The sequence below is a fragment of the Staurois parvus genome, unplaced genomic scaffold (genome assembly GCF_062004578.1).
Source record: "Staurois parvus isolate SC_StPar_1 unplaced genomic scaffold, SC_StPar_1.0 ptg001091l, whole genome shotgun sequence".
In the NCBI taxonomy this organism is placed as follows: Eukaryota; Metazoa; Chordata; class Amphibia; order Anura; family Ranidae; genus Staurois; species Staurois parvus.
The window spans coordinates 33,436-51,227 of record NW_028318887.1 but is presented as its reverse complement, the minus strand read 5'-3'; the positions used below and the strand labels follow the sequence as shown (position 1 = coordinate 51,227).

At 41.1% G+C, this 17,792-nt stretch overlaps 1 protein-coding gene across 1 annotated transcript in view; it reads left to right on the top strand.

Moving 5' to 3' along the window:
• Window positions 1-17,792, top strand: part of PACS1 (phosphofurin acidic cluster sorting protein 1) — a 267,815-nt gene that overhangs the window by 245,257 nt on the left and 4,766 nt on the right. The gene's annotated exons all lie outside the window — the stretch shown is intronic.

Genomic DNA, 17,792 nt, shown 5'->3' with positions numbered 1-17,792 from the left:
GTTGGTAAGGTTGAAGAAAAGACAGGTTCAACCAGTATGTTTAAAATATGCTCTAACAATTCCCGTAGCCCTGTATATTCTGCTTCCTGAGGAAGACCTCTAAAAAAAAATTTGACGTTATGGACACTCTCAGCTAGTGCCACTTCTTGGATGGGGGGGTGGGATTGGAGTTGGGTTCCACATTTCACTGCTCTTACAATGAACAACCTTTTTTTTATGCAATCTAATTTTCAACCCCCTTTCTTCTAACTCTGAATAGTCACATGGCCATATGTCCTCCTTAGAGATCTTAAAGCAAATTGTTTATTACAGTTAATGAAGTCACCTTTGATATATTTCTACATTGTAATCATATCCCCTCTTAGTCTCTTTTTCTCCCAAATGAATAACTGTAGTCTATGTAATGTAATCTAACCTCATTTCCCCTTTATTCATTTTTTTGCCCTTCACCAAACTTTCTAATTACAACATTATCTTTCTGGATGATTGCTGACAAAAACTTAAGTGAATTATCAAGATGAAGCCAAACCATTGTTTTGTGAAGGACTAGAGTTATTGATTTATATCTTGAATGTATGCATGACAGCATTTTGCTAGCTTTGTTAGCAATAGCATACAATGCTAAGCCGCAGCTAAGTCTGTGATCTACAAGCACCCCAGATACTTTAAATTTCTGATTCTCCCAGAGAAGCCCCTCCTAATTTTGTATCTTGCACGCGTATTTTCTGCACCCAAGTGCATAATTTTACATTTCTCAATATTGAACCTCATCTGCCATATAGCTGGCCATCCCCCTATGTTAAGGTCTTCCTGTAATGATGCTACATCTTGTGATGAAGTTATTTCACTGCATTATTTGGTTTCATCAGCAAATGCTAAAATTTAGCTCTAGATTCAAATCTTTTTATCAATAAACAAATTGAACAGCAGACCATTCAGTAAAAGACATTTATCACTACTTTGGACACTTTTCATTAAACCATGTTTGTATCTATGTACATATAATTTAATCAACTCTAACAGACCTTATTGTATAAATTAAACATTTATGAGGTACAGTATCAAATACTATAGCAAAATCTAGATAAACTACATCCCCTGGATGTCAATCATTACTGTAAAGCTAGTACGCAACCTACAGTACTCATTGATCTTTATATTGATTTGTTTTATTGTCTCCAGTGACTAATGGATGCACTCTGGAATCTTTCATACCTTGGTTATTTTTATATACAGTTCTGTGCAAATAATTTAGGCAGGTGAGAAGAAACGCTGCAAAGTAAGAATGCTTTCAAAATATTTGTTTTAATTGTTTAATTTTATCAATTTACAAAATGCAAAGTGAGCAAACAGAAGAAAAATCTAAATCAAATCAATATTTGGTGTGACTACCCTTAGCATTAGAATCAGGTATATGATTAAACAATTCTACCAAGCAGGTGCTAATGATCATCAATTTCATATGTGGGTATAAACACAGACATTACCTGAAACAGAGCTGTGTAGTATACTTAAAACATGGTGAGGACCATCCAAACTCTACTACTAAGCTAAGGTTTTGGAAGACTGTTTCATTTCACAGGTCATACACCATGGCAAGACTGAGCACAGCAACAAAATACATGGGAGTTATACTGCATAAACAAGGTCTCTCCCAGGCAAAAGTTTCAAAGCAGATGCAAGCTCTTTTGAAGAAGCACAAAGAAGCGGCCAACGTTGAGGACCATAGACGCAGTGTCTGGCCAAGGAAACTTAATGCAGCAGATGAAAGACACATCATGCTTACCTCACTTCAACGTTAGAAGATGTCCAGCAGTGCCACCAGCACAGAACTGGCAGAAATCAGTGGGACCCAGGTATACCCATCCTACTGGGTGTTCGGCGAAGTCTGGCCAGATGTAGTCTTCGAAACAAGCCTAATCGACTCAACTTTACACAAAAACAGCAAGTGAGGTGCAGAAAAATGGCAGCAGGTGCTTTGGACTGATGAGACAGAATTTAAAATATTTGGCTGTAGCAGAAGTTCACCGAAGGGCTAGAGAACGGTACAATGATGAGTGTCTGCAGGCATCAGTGAAGCATTGCGGAGGTTCCTTGTATGATTGGGCCTGCATTTCTACAAATGTAGTTGGAGATTTGGCTAGAATCAATGGTGCCCTCAATGCTGAGAAATGCTGATCCATCATGCCATACCATCAGGGAGGCATGTGATTGGCCCCAAATGTATTCTGCAGCAGTACAACGACCCCAAACATACAGCCAATGTCATTAAGAACTATCTTCATCGTAAAGAACAAGAAGTTCAGGAAGTGATGGTTCGGCCCCCACAGAGCCCTGATCTCAACATCGAGTCTGACATTACATGAGGAGACAGAAGGATTTGAGGCGGCGTACATTCAATATCTGTAGTTAGTTAGTTCTCTAATATGTTTGGAACAACCTACCTGCCAAGTTTCTTGTGTTCAAGTGTACCTTGAAGAATTGATGCTGTTGTGAGGGCAACGGGTGGTCATATTGAATATTGATTTGAATTGGATTTCTTTACTGTTAAATTATGTTCCATTTTGTTGATAAAGATGAAATATTTACACTTCTATTTCTGAAAGCATTAAAGTAGTTTTAAAGGTAGAAGATTTTTTTTACTTTCATGCATTCTGTGCATGAAGGTAAATAATCTATATGCTGCTCCCTCAACAGCCCCCACTAATACTCACCTGAGCCCCCTCTCGATCCAGCATTGTGCTCAAGAGACTCGGCTGTCCCAGGTCTCCTCATTGGCTGATACAGCAGCAGGAGCCATTGGCTCCCACTGTTGTCAATCACAGCCAGTGAGCCAATAAGGAGAGAGTAGGGTGTGGTGTCGAACCATGGCTTTGTCTTATGGATGCTTAGAGTTGGGCTCAAGAGTGAGCATGCACTGGTGCCCCCATAGCAAGTGTATTGCTACTGGAGGCACTGGCCAAGGGGGAGGAGCCAGGAGCATTGGCAGCGGACCTGAGAAGAGGAGGATCGGGGCTGCTCTGTGCAAGTATAACATGTTGTGTGGTTTTGTTTTGTTTTTTTTAAACTGAAATTTTAATACCATTTTTTCACACCTGCCTAAAACTTTGCACAGTAGTGTATTAGTTTTGGGTTATGCTGTGTACAGAAGGTAAAATAACTGTTGAACTCGTCACCATTTTTCTCGGTAAATATATTTCTAAAGGTGCTATTGAAGTATTGAACACAAGAAGTAAGGGGGTGCAAATAGGCATGGAAAGCCAAGGCACCAACTAAAATCTATCAGTAATTAGAAAGCAATCCTGCCCCTTGTCAGTGCTAATTAATATAAGCTGGTTCAGTCTCAATTGATGGTCTATAAAAAGGTGTCTTATTACCAAGGTTTCGCACGAAAAAATCGGTCATGATGGGTAAAGGCAAAGCGCTCTGTCAAGATCTTTGCAATCTTATTGTTGCAAAACATACTGATGGCATTGGTAAAGGATTTTTAAACTTCTAAATGCTCCAGTGATCACTGTTGGAGTCATAATCTGGAAGTGGAAAGAACATCATTTCACCATTAACTGGCCACGACCAGGTGCTATTCACAAAATTTTTGACAGAGGAGTGAAAAGAGTTATCAAAAGAGTTGTCCAAGAGCCAAGAACCACTTGTGGAGAGCTTCAGAACTGAAATTAGCAGGTGCAATTGTTTCAAAGAAAACAATAAGTAAAGCTCTCAACCTCAGTGGCCTGTATGCACTCTTACCACGGAAGACTCCATTGCTGTAGAAAAAGTAGAAGTTGAAGCTCATTTAAAGTTTACTGCACAACATTTAGACAAGCCTGTGAAATACTGGGAGAATATAGTCTGACCAGATGAGACCAAAATGTAACTCTTTGGATACCATAAATACACACCATGTTCTGAGGTCAAATGGCACTGCACATTACTCCAAAAACATCATACCAACAGTGAGGTTTGACGGTGGGAAAATCATGGTGGGGGGCTGTTTTTCAGCATAAGGTACTGGCAAATTTCATATCATTGAAGGAAGGATGATGGAAAAATTTACCAAGACATTCTTGATAAAAAAAACCTGCTGCCATCTACCAGGATGATGAAGATAAAACGAGGGTAGACATTTCATCAAGACAATGATCCCAAACACAAAGCCAAGGGAACTCAAAGAAAGAGAGAAAATAAAGTTGCTAGAATGGCCCAGCCAATCACCTGACTTGAATCCAATAGAAAATCTATGGAAAGAAGTAAAGATCATAAGAGGCCCATGGGACCATCAAGACTTGAAGACTGTGTGGAAGAATGAGCCAAAATCACACCTAAGCAATGCATGCAACTAGTTTTTCCATACATGAGGTGTCTTAAAGCTATCATCAACAAAGGCTTTTGTATGAAGTATTAAATAAATTTAAGTTAGCGTGTTCAATACTTTATCTCTGTCATTCCATTTTATTACACATAACTTTGTGAACTTATTTGTTTTGATTTCTTTGTATGCATGGATCACATGGGTTGTTACTGATATGTGGTGAAATATATTTACTAGGTAAAATGGTGGCGTGTTCAATACTTATTTTACCCACTGTTACAAAATTTCTATAAAAACCTATTGAAAGTAAAATATATTCACTGGTCTTCCACCTTTTGGGTTACACTGCCAACTAAAGGAAGATTGAACACAGGAAAACAAAATATATAATAGAAGCTAGCCCATGCCTCTGTTTTTTGCTAATGTCTTAGCAGGATATACATGGTGGAAATTGTAATGTCCAGAAACAGACAAAATAAAGGTGAATAAAGCACCTGGACCAGATGGCTTACACCCAGTGATCCTCAAAGAGTTGAGCCCTGTTATTTCTCTTTCAATAATTTTTATTCAGTTGTAGCATTAAAACACAATAAAAGCACCTAGTCTGCTGATGCAGGGGCTATGGCTGCCGCCATCAAGTTGAACACACATACACAGGATAAGCAAAGGTGGAACACCATCCCCCACAAACAGTCATAGTAAACCAAAGTGTAGCATACATAAATGTCAGGGAAGACCCCATGGTTGGCAAGGGCAGCCAGGATATATGGGCTAACAGACCATATTGTAGATAATTCTGGGCACAATTAAATCTGAGGAGGGCATAGAGACCCACCGAAAGAAGAAAGAGAGGGAGGAAACGAGAAATGGGCAGAGCTGGGGAAGGGGGAAAGGTGAGGGACTTGGCACCGGTTAGAGCTGACCCACGCTTATCAAGGGGAGGTCAGGGAAGGCTTACACCAACCACAGTTCCCAAATTTTCAAGAATTTGGCCTGTGAGTCATTAGGAATACTAGATATTTATTCATTGAACATCATAACAGTCATGCGGTCTTTCACTCCTTTAAATGGGACTGTAGGTTTCTTCCTGACCTTGGCAATTGTCCTCTCAGCTGCTGTGAACAGGTTGCCAATTTTTGTTGACGAGCGAACAAGACCGGGATGGGACCGTGCAGCAAGGCGACTTTTAGCCTCTTTTCCGATATTTAAGTTTAACAGGGAATACTGCAGGCCAAACACTTGTGACCAAATGCCTACCAGTCGCAGGCATGTCCATAAGGTATGGAAAACATCCCCACAATGGCCACACCCTCGGAAACAGCGGTTACTAGAAGTTGGATTGGCATGGGCTATACGAGCTGTGACCCAGTACCACTGCAGCAACACTTTATACGCTGTTTAAGGTGGAAGCGTTAAATGAACATTTAGCAACAGAAGTCCAAGCCATGCTTGTCCGCCGGGTCAGTCTCTGATCCTCAGTCTCATTCCTGCTGGGCCACAAAGGAAAGGGAGGCAGGAGATGATCGACTATTCAAAGACATAAAGAGAAGAGATGAGACCTGGGGAACCCGGGAAGTGCTAACAGATGTGCTCAAAAGTAGTTTTCCGGAATTGATAGGAAGAGGTACGCAGGAGAGAAGATATCTAGTGTTGAATCTGAAGAAAATGGAAAAACTCAGATTGGGGAGCGTAGTGGGACTCATGAAAGGTGGCCTACTCCAGGGAGGACCAGGTGGGCAAAAAGTGTTGCACCTGTATAAGACCATGAGAGGTCCACTAAGCAAACACTCAAGATTGGTCCAGGGGAGGAACGGGGTTTATGGTAATGGGTAGTAAGGGAAATAAACGAGCTTAAGTATGAGTCCCATAACCTCAAACTATATTGCATAGATCCACAGATCATTTTCTGTAGGAGCCATGAGTATGTCTGAATAGAAAGGGGGGCACAGTTGGGGAGCTCCGAAAGCACCCTTAAAGGTACATTGGAAGAGGCATGGAGCAAGGTTAATGAAGAGATGCAAGTGGCCAGATAGTATTTAGGGATATGGGGGACCCCCTATCCCCCTTGTAGCCTATGTATAAAGAGGGTGGATTTGGAGGCTCTGGGGCATTTATTGGCCTAAATAAAAATTTTACTCTGGGAACCTGTATGGGCAAGGTTCGGAAGTAGTACAGGATTTTAGGTAGAACTGTAATTTTCACTGAGTTGACATGACCTATCCAGGACAGATATGAACACTGCCATGACTGCATAAGGGATGGTCAGTGAACGAAGCAGGGGGTAATAATTAGCCACAAATGGAAAAATAAGTAGGAGTCAGTCGAATGCCATTATAGTCAATGGATGAAAACGCCCAGCGAAAAGGAAAGTGAGACTACAGGTGGATGACCAGAGCAGGATCCAGAGTAACATTTAATGCGACGGACTTGTATAAATTGACACAGAGACCCGATATAGATGAAAAATGTGTCACGAGATGTAGCAGATTAGGGAGAGTCGTGAGGGGGTTAGTCAGTGTCAGCAGGATGTTGTCCATGAAAAAGGCTGACTTTGAAATCATGGCCTGCATAAGGGATTCCGGTCACACTTTGGTCCACCCGGAGCACAATCGCTAGAGGTCCTAGTGCTAAAAGAAATGGGGCCGGGGACAGGGACAACCCTGTGTTGTGCCCCTATAGATAGAAGGCCTCCAGAAATACCTGGCATTTTTACCTGAAGCTGTGAGTGTAGGGCTTAGATCCAGGTTAGTAAGGCTTCTTCAAAACTCAAACAGGAAAGTGCAAATTGTTGGTATTCCCAGGACAAGGAGGCAAAAGCCTTTATAAATGACCTAAAGCGAAAACAGGAATTTTGAGCTTTGTTATTTCTAAGCCATTGTTTACAATTTTTAGGGACTCTTTAATGACTGGGGTAGTACCACTGGATAGGAATAAGGCCAATGTGGTGCCTATATTTAAAAAGGGATCAGAATCTGTACTTGAACTGCAAACTGGTTAGTTTAACTTCTGTAGTCAGGAAGATACTTGAGAGTTTAATAAAAGATCACATAGAAGAGTTTTTGCTAGAAAATAATATTTTAAGCAGTAGTCAGCATGGTTTCACGAAAGGCTGAAGTTGTCAGAGGAACCTGATTTCTTTTTATGAGGAAGTAAGCAAAAACTTAGACAATGGAGTGGTTGTGGATTTAGCATACTGGAATTTTACAAAAGTGTTTGACACTGTTTCCCACACAAAGCTAATGTGTAAGTTAAAGTTTGCATGCTTAGAAAATTCCATTTGTAAACGGACAGAAAAGGGCCGGCTCCAGAGATGGACGCTCAGTGAGGTGAGTTCCGTCCATCCGCCAGCTCGATAGCGGCACGCTACGACCCCAGGGTAAAACAAACAGCAAGAAAGCGGCATTAACCCCTCGCCATCCAAACGGGCTGCAAAACGCCGGGGCATCCAGGGAAGATGACAAGTTTCTTCCCTGCACTCAGCCCATGCAGCCAAGATGGCGCCGGCTGCACACAAATTGGCCTCTCAGCACACCAAGGGGAGAATGCAGCACTCCAGACAGCATACAACCCAGACCAGACCCCAGGCTGAAGGGATCACTGTATCCAGGGGATCAGGGTGAGTCTTCTCCCTCCCCGTCTCCCACATCCAGTAGCCCTGCTAAATCCAGGCCCGGACTGGACACAGGATCACCCCCTGACAGACGAGCCTCTCTCTCAGCTACAATTGTGACAGAAAATGCTCCATCTTTAATCTATTCCTATCCTGCTTCTGACCAACCTATCACAGAGATTTCTATGAAAAACATGCTGCTTTGACCTGACTGCATCATTATCTCAAATACAAGAAAAATGTATCTGCCATATTGAGAACAAGCTAGGAGAAATGTGTACCGCACATAATGACCTCATAGATGCACACACAGACCATGAGGCAGACATCGAACAAATTAATCTTAAATTGGCAGATTTAGAAGATCGCTCCAGGCGAAACAACATCAAAATCCGTGGCATCCCGGAATCAGTCACTATAGACCCTATAGTCCCATATATACAACAATATATGAAAAATCTCATCCCTACCCTCACAGATGTAGAATTGGCTATAGATTGAGCACATTGAATCCCCAAACCGTCATTTCTACCAGCAACGGTCCACAGGGATACACTGGCACGCATACACTTTTACCACGTGAAAGAAAGAATAATGATTGCGGCAAGAAATTCTACCTCCATTCCCTCAGCCCAAGCAAACATCAAATTGTTCGCAGACCCTCTCCAACCGTAAAAAGCTTGTCACCATAACTAAAGCATTACAAAATCATGGAATTGGATACCAATGGAGCTTCCCCACAAAATTCAATGTCAAACGCCAAGGCAGATTTTACACAATCAAATCCCTAGAAGCAGGCATCGAACTACTGAAAAGGTGGAACATCATCCCAGCAGACTCCCACCAACCAGCACCCAACCGGCCACAACAGATGGAAGCAGAATGGTCATAACCTCCGGCTCAAATATATTTTCTCCATGCCCAACACCCTGGGCCTCACTCTTTAAAGCATAAGCTGGCAATCAACCCCAGATCGAATATGTTGAACTTTCAAGTTCGTCTCAAGCATGAGCTCTCGAAAGAGTCATGCTTACTCGTGCCCCCACATTACACAGTAGCAGTCATTGCTACACATGTTACTTGTGTTTTTTGCAAGTTTTTTTTTTACCCCTGTTCATACCCCAATCTACCAGTCAACAGACACTAGCATCATCCCCTCCAGCAAACCCCACTTACACAATTGAATGCTCCTACTACAACTATGACCAACCCAAACTCGACAAGCTGCATACTTGGCGGTCCACCACCTCCGTCATGCGGAAGACCACCCATCTCCACAATACCTGAAACACCACCGCTACGAGATCCACACCATCTACAATCAACAAAATGATTACTATAACTTCATTAAATGTTCAAGGCCTCAACTCCCCTTTCAAAAGGTCCTTTCTCTCAAGAGAAATCCGCTTCATACAACCTGACATCCTATTCATACAAGAGACCCACTTTGCCTTATCCAAAATTCCTAAACTCAACATTCTCCACCTCTCCACAATGTATATGGCAACAAACCCTAAAGAAAAATGACGTCATTACAGCCATAACAGACTCAATACAGTTCTAATTCATTTCTGAAACAGACCCACAAGGCCGCTACCACATATTGAATTGCAAAATCAACGATACTCCATACACATTGGTGAACGTCTATGGCCCCAACACCAATCAACTCCAATTCAACAAACTTAACTCCATCATTACTCAACACAGAAAAGGCAGATTACTCATCGGCGGAGACTTTAACATTATCGGTAATCCTCTGCTGGACTCCTCATCCAAAAAAAGATCTTCAAAACAGTCCAACTAATTCCTTCATTCCAACGATCTTTACGACATCTCGAGATGCCAACACAGTACAGAAAAGGACTATACCTACTACTCTCCATCCCATTTATCCTATTCCAGAATCAACTTGTCACCGATAAATGGACTCTACAACATGTCACCTCCTCCAAGATCGGAACCATCACATGGTCAGACCATGCTCCAATCACTATCTCTCTTGACAGCAAGCAACATACACCGATACCCCGAATATGGCGATTAAACGCGACCTTGTTGAAAAACCGAGACTACAAGCAAGAAATACTAGATTCTCACGACTTTTTTTGAACTTAACGGTACACCTGATATATCCATACCCATTCTTTGGTCAACCTATAAAGCATACATGAGAGGTATTTTGATACAACTAAAGGCCCGCATTACCAAAAATAGAACCTAACAAATAGATGAACTCCTCGCCTCAATTAAAACAAAGAAAAAAACTAAAAATTCCCAGACCCAGCAATTTCTTCATCCCTTACAACAGATAGAAACAAATTAAGATCCCTCCTACTTTACAAATATGATCCAAATCTCCAAAAAATGAAAACTAAATTCTACTCATTAGGCAATCAAGCTAGCTCATTATTATCCAAAACAATAAAACAAAAACAACTAAAATCCAAAATAGCTTCATTTAAACACCCATCCACTCTGCACACAAACCCACAAGATATAGCGAACGCTTTTGCAGAATATTACCAAAACCTATACAACCTCAAAAATGACACACACCATCCAACCAACAATCACATCCATACAACAATTTCTCCACACCACCAACCTCCCTCAACTATCCACAGACCAACTTGACACCATCTCTATCCCAATTTCCCCCAAGGAAATAGAAACGACCATTAAAACACTCCCACTCAACAAATCTCCAGGAAATGACGGATACACTAACGAATACTACAAACACCTTTCCGCAGACATATCACCGTACCTAACCAAACTCTTCAACCATGCTGCCACAACAAGCTCATTTCCCAAAGACATGTTACAATCCATCATAACGGCTATACCAAAACCTGGCAAAGACCCTCAACTTGTCCAAAAGTACAGGCCAATCTCATTACTTAATACCGACATAAAACTATATGCGAAAATCCTATCCCGAAGAATTCTCCCATACCTCCCCACCCTAATCCACCCAGACCAAGTAGGTTTCATGCCAGGTCGCCAAGCACACCTACACAACTTAGAAAACACCAAAAGCCCCTCCTTACTCTTATCTTTGGACTCAGAGAAAGCATTCGACCGGATACATTGGCAATTTATGCAACTCACTCTTCAAAAATTTGGTATCACAGGTTGGATGCTGAACGCCATCCTATCACTATATTCACATCCATCCGCTAGAGTATTGACAGATGGCACATTATTGACATCTCTAACTGCACCAGACAAGGCTGTCCACTCTCCCCAATAATATACTCCTTATTGAACCCCTAGCATCCAAACTCAGAGAGGACCGGTCATTTACAGGAATCACACACCTCAACGTAGAACACAAAATTAGCCTATTTGCGGAATATATTATACTAATGGTGACCAACCCAAAAACGTCCCTTAAAACTATTCGTTCACACCTCTACACCTACTCAACAGTTTCATACTACAAGCTCAACGAACCCAAATCTTACATACTAAACCTCCACATCTCACCCCAACTCCAAACTCTACTAGCTAAACAATTCCCAATTTCATGGGAAACGAGCAACATTCCCTACTTAGGTATCAGACTCACACCAACAACGGACCAACTATACTCTGCAAACCATAAAATATTACTTGAAACTATTCCCCGAGAACTAACCACACTCCGTACCGCAGAACTCTCCAAACTAGGTCGAGTGGCAACCCTGAAAATGTTCATTCTACCCAAAATCTTATACATATTCCGTACACTCCCCATACCAATCCCTAACTCATTCTATTCTAGCCTACAAACAATCCTCACAAAATTCCTATGGAACTCGAAAAAGCCCAGATGCACCACCAATCTTTTAATATGCCCTACAGCTAAAGGAGGAGCAGGACTCCCACACCTCAAGTCTTACTACACCGCTACTCTTTTAGACCAAATATACTTTTGGTGGAACCCATCAAAAGAAAAAATTTGGTCCACAATGGAAACCTTTCCCTTTCACCCCCTTAAACCCCAAAATATATTCCTAACTCAACCAACCAACCGATTAGAATGCTAACTAAAACATCCCTGCATACAAGCCTCCCTACAAGTCTGGCGTTACCTCCTATGCACTAAATTTAAGGACATGAAACATATCCCTACTCCAACCAATATATTACATCTTATACCCTCGTTAGACCTATCTCATTGGACAAAACAAGGTATATCTAATGTAACAAGATCAGCAACATACAGCAATTACCATCTAATACACTTCTAGTGACTATGGATGTAATATCCCTCACAAGGATGGATTAGCTGCATGTCACAGATCCTTATCATCCTTACCAAACCACAAATACACTGCTGAGGATGTTACACAGCTCATTGAATTCATACTTGCACACAACTACTTTGCCTTCAATAAAGACCTCTATCTTCAATGTATGGGTACTGCGATGGGAAGTAAAATTGCACCCCAATATGCCAATTTATTTATGGCTGACCTGGAGGAAAAATTCTTGAACAGCATGGAACAAAACCCATACAGATACTATCGCTATATTGATGATATTTTCATCATATAGACAGAAGGTGACGAACACCTAAAACAATTTTACTCATTGATCAACACTTTTCATCCATCAATTAAACTAAAAATGGAATACTCAAACACACATGTCAACTTCCTAGACACCACAGTATACATCAGGGATGATACGCTCCACACCTCAATATACAGGAAACCCACTGACAGATGCAACTACCTCCACAGTTCTAGCTTCCACCCCCAACACACGAAATGTGCCATCATACAGTCAGGCCATTAGATACCACCGAATATGTTCTGACCCAAGAGACAGATACACATCTTGGGACACTAGCAGACTCCTTCCATAAGAAAGGTTACAAGGACAAAATGATCAACATGAGCATAAACACAGCCTTGAGAACCCGAAGAGAAAATTTGCTTCAGTACAAAGAGGAAAAAAACAAACAACAGTGTACCTCTAGTAACCACATACAACCGAGCACTAGAAGGAATAAGAAAAATAATCAAAGATTTACAACCCATCATAACAGAGGATGGAACTCTGAAAGAAATATTCCAGCAACCCCCAATACTAGCTTTCAGACAACCCCCTAACCTCAGAAATAAACTAATCAGTAGGAAACTTCCTTCTGATTATGAGGTCACAAATAATGGAAGCAAACCCTGCAATAAAACACGCTGCAAACTGTGCAACCAAATCAATCCATCAAAAAGTGTCAGACACTCAAAAGGGATCTTTAATATCACCGGATCATACAGCTGCACCTCCAGTAATGTTGTGTACCTTATCTAGTGCAGAAAGTGTAGCAAAGGATCTTATGTTGGTGAAACAGGACAGAAGTTGCAAACAAAGATGAATCTGCACAAACATACCATCAAGGAACATAAAGAAGATGACCTTTGCACACCTGTGGGACACCATTTCACACAACCAGACCACATTATGGAAGACCTCAATGTTTTAGTTGTTAAAGGAAATTTCAAATCCATTCAGGAAAGAAAAACTTTTGAACTAAGAATAATAATTCTATTTGACACAAGAGATAATGGCCTTAATTTGGACATGGGATTCCTCAATCATTATCCAACATTTTTATGACTCCGTCTGTGAGTGTTGTTCCCCCCCCAGTCTTTGCTTTCGCTTTGCTGTGTCTTATCTCTAGGCTAGCCTCTAGGCTTGTGTTTCTTTCTCCTTTTTTTTTTTTTTTCCAATCCCCACATCTCTTCTAACATTCTGCTAAAACTTTGTAACCGTACTGCTTGGACCTTGAATTTACACTACAAACAACTTCTCTAACCAACTGGAAAAAAAATCCTATCAGAACGAATAAGCTTACAATGTTGGGAAAACGCCTTCAACATTACCTATAAGGCTACCTGATGCAGCTCCCACTGGGAGTCATATCTAAAAATATTCCACCAATGGTACCTAACTCCGGTCAATCTTTCCCTCTACTACCCAAAACAGTCTCCTTCATGCTGGAGACAATGCGGTGAGACAGGCTCAACACTACATATCCTCTGGTCATGTAAGTCACTTGGATCCTTCTGGAATGCTACTTTCCAATTAATATCTGATATAACCAAAATTTTGATAACCCCAAACCCCTCATTAGCACTCCTACATATCGGAATCGAGAAATTCCCTCCTCACTCCCAAACAATTATTACCCACACACTTTTTGCTGCCAAAATAAACATTACCAGATTATGTAACACAAATAATACCCCCTCAATTACCTCACTAATTACAATCCCAATGTGAAATGGAGAAAAAATCCGCAATCAACACTTCCTCCCACCATAAACTTAATCAGCAATGGACCCAATGGTTAAATCACCCAAATGCTCTGTACAACCCTGATAATCTTTAAACAGTAAAATTTACCTCCTAAACCTAGACTGGTATATCCTTACTCACCCAGTTATATCTTTCCTCCCCTTCTCCCCACCTCCCCCATCTCCCCCACCAATACCCCCCTAACATCCCAAGGTCATCACCAAGGTTCATCGTACACATATAAATACCTCTGATGATATTGCTAAATAAGACCAACGCCATCAACACCCAATGAGTGGAATAACAACAATGCTCAACTATATATATGTTTTAATGCAATACTGTATGAATGAACCATTCCCTTATTTGTCCCTGAAAAATTCAATAAAAATATTGAAACATAAATGGACAGAAAACTGGCCTCAAGACCATTTTCAGGGATTAATGAATAATACTCTGAATAGTCTAAGGTTATTAGTAGTGTACCCTGAGGTTCCGTGTTGGGACCCTTACTTTTTAATGTATTTATTAATGATATATTGTTTGAAATAAATTGTACCACTTCAGTGTTTGCAGATGACACCAAGCCAAGTAATGAAATAACGTCCTTAACCACTTAAGGACTGGCTGTCCGCAATGTACTGCGGATGGGCGGGAAGTACATGCATAGTGATGTACCTGTACATCGCTGGCTTCTTCCGGGTACAGACGCTTCTGCACGCTGACTCCTGCTGTGTTGTCAGCAGGTCCCCGCCACTGAACCATGGTTGGGACCTGCTGATTGGCTGTGTCCTATGTGGCCAAAGAACAAAGAGCTCTGTACAGGGGGAACAATCTGTTTCTTCTCCCTGCAAAGCAGGGAGAAGTGATAGATTTTGTAGTAAAAAGCAGCACATTGTACCCACATTAACCCTTGTTAGGCACACATTTAACCCACATCACCCGAGATGTGGACACTTTCCCAGCCAGTCATTAGTACAGTGACAGTGTATTGTATTATCAAAATTATAATTGTTTTTTTTTTTCAACATTTTCAGTCTTTTTTTCATTTATATAATAAATAAAATGTTGATCAGATATCTCCAAAAGAGCTGTATTTGTATGAAAACCGTTATATAAATTTAGTTTGGGTACAGCCTTGCCTGACCGTGCAATTACCAGGTAGAGTAGTGTAGTGCCGAATAGCAAAAAACGGACTGATCATGAAAGGTGTAAAACCTTCCAGAGCTTTGGTGGTTAAAGGAGGTCTACAACCTATGAGCCAACTTCAGTACACTGTTTCATTGGGGGACTATGCAGCAAATAAGATTAGGTTAGGTCAGGTTGAAAAAATACCCCAGTCCATCTAGTTAAACTAATCAGAAAAAAAACAAAAAAAAAAAAACACAGAAATAGAAAACCTCCATATATACAATCCTGTACCCGCAGTTGATCCAGAGGAAGGTAACCCCAATAAAACATGATCCATTTTGCTCCAATGGGGAGGATATTCAAGGCAAGGCAATTAGATATTCCATGGATCAACTACCCCTGTCGTTATTGTCTTTTCAGATTAGTATCCAGTTATATTTTGTGCATTTTTTTTAAATAATTGTTGAGCTGGCCAGAACTAATTCTTGAGGGAGTGTATTCACATTTTACTATAAAGAAGCCTTTCCGTAAGTGGAGGTTAATTCTCTTTTCCTCCAGAGTGCCAACTTGTGAGCAACTATGTGATGAATGAGGTTTAATGTTGATAAATGTAAAGTTATGCACTTTGGGGCCAAAAACACACATGCATCATACATACTAGGAGGGGAACAGCTGGGGGGAGTCAATGGTAGAGAATGATCTTGTGTTCTGGTAGATCATAGACTTAATAATAACATACAGCACCAAGCTGCGGTTTCAAAAGTGAACAAAATATTTTATTGTATTACAAGAGGTATAGACGAGAGAGCGAGAGATTGCCATTTTACAAATCCTTAGTAAACCTAATCTAGAACATGCAGTTACATTTTGGGCACCGGTTCACAAAAAAGGATACAGGAGAACTGGAGAAAGTGCAGAGGGAAACCAAGCTGATAAGTGGCATGGATGAGCTCAGCTATAAGGAAAGTTTAGCTGAACTGAATTTACGTTTTCAAGAAGAGGAGATTAAGGGGGATATGATCAGCATGCATAAATGCTATGCATAAATGGTGTATATAGTGACCTTGGTGTAGAATTATTTACTCTAAGGTAATTACAGAGGATAAGGGGGCACTCTTTATGTCAGGAGGAAAAGAGATTTAACCTCCATGTACTGAAAGGCTTCTTTACAGTAAGAGCAATGAAAATGTGGAATACACTATATCAAGAGCTATTTCTGGCCAACTTAGCAGATTGTTTTAGAAAATGCATTCCCAAATGCACAAAATATAATTGGATACAAATACAAACATTTATAGGTAATAACACCAGGAGTTTTCAATACAGGGAGTATTTGATTGCCTCCTGGGGGATCAGGAAGGAATCCCCCCCCCCCCCCCGGAGCACATTGGATCATGCTTTATTGGGGGGGGGGGGTTGCCTTCCTTGGATCAGCTGTGGGTTTGGGATTATGTATATAGAGGTTTTCTATTTTATTTTTTTTCCCTATTGGTTGAACTGGATGGTTGAGCAACTATGTAACTAAATGTCACCGCCCCAACTTTTCACCTCATCCAATCAGAAAATGCTTGCATTCATTGTGCCAAGTGAACTGCATCCTACGGTTTCTATACAGCAGGGCTGCTGCTCGGGACAGGACCTGGAAACCTGGAAGACAGCAGTGATCACTGTAGTAGTGGCAAATATTCCAGTGCTTTTTTACTTCCACAGTGGTATGGCATAAGGATATATTCTGAACCAATGAAACTGAAATAAAATCCACACTTGGAGTTAAGCTTTAGGAAAAGTCTTTTTTGTTACTCTGTCTGCAAACTCCAAGTCCAAACCCAAGCCTAGTTACAGGCCACACAGCACAGGTGGTCAACTTAACTTTCACTGTCCAGACTTTACAGAGGGTTGAGATGGATCATGATCCTTCGAGGCACTCACATTTCCCAGTTTCACTCCAGATCTCTACAACACAAGAATCTGTCATCATTAGACAAGTCAGTCTAGCCCATGGACAGAGCAACCTTTTCATTGTATGATGTGTTTTTTCTGTAATGTGGCTCGGGATGTCAGTATCTCAGCCACTGTTCCCTTGAGAAAGACGAATTCCCTCTTTGTTAAAATGAATGGCCCCCATAACAGTGCACCAACTTCTCTCTCCACCACTTTTAGGTGGCTCAGACAGACCATTATTCAAGTTTATGTTCTCAGGAATTTGTTTCCACTCTTTCCTGCTAAGGTGTATTCTACTAGATATGAGATTGACTCTTGGCCTTTTCAGCATCAAACAGATGTTTTTGAGATTTGCAAGGCTTTCACCTGTAAAGTTCTGCCAGTCCTCATCTGATGCCAGCTTCAGATGTAAGATTCTTCAGGCAGCCCTTTAAGCTGCAGGTAGTCCCCAGTTCTATTGTTTTTCTTGGACCTGTTAAAAAGTATCTTTCCCGTGCTGCCCACCCGTCA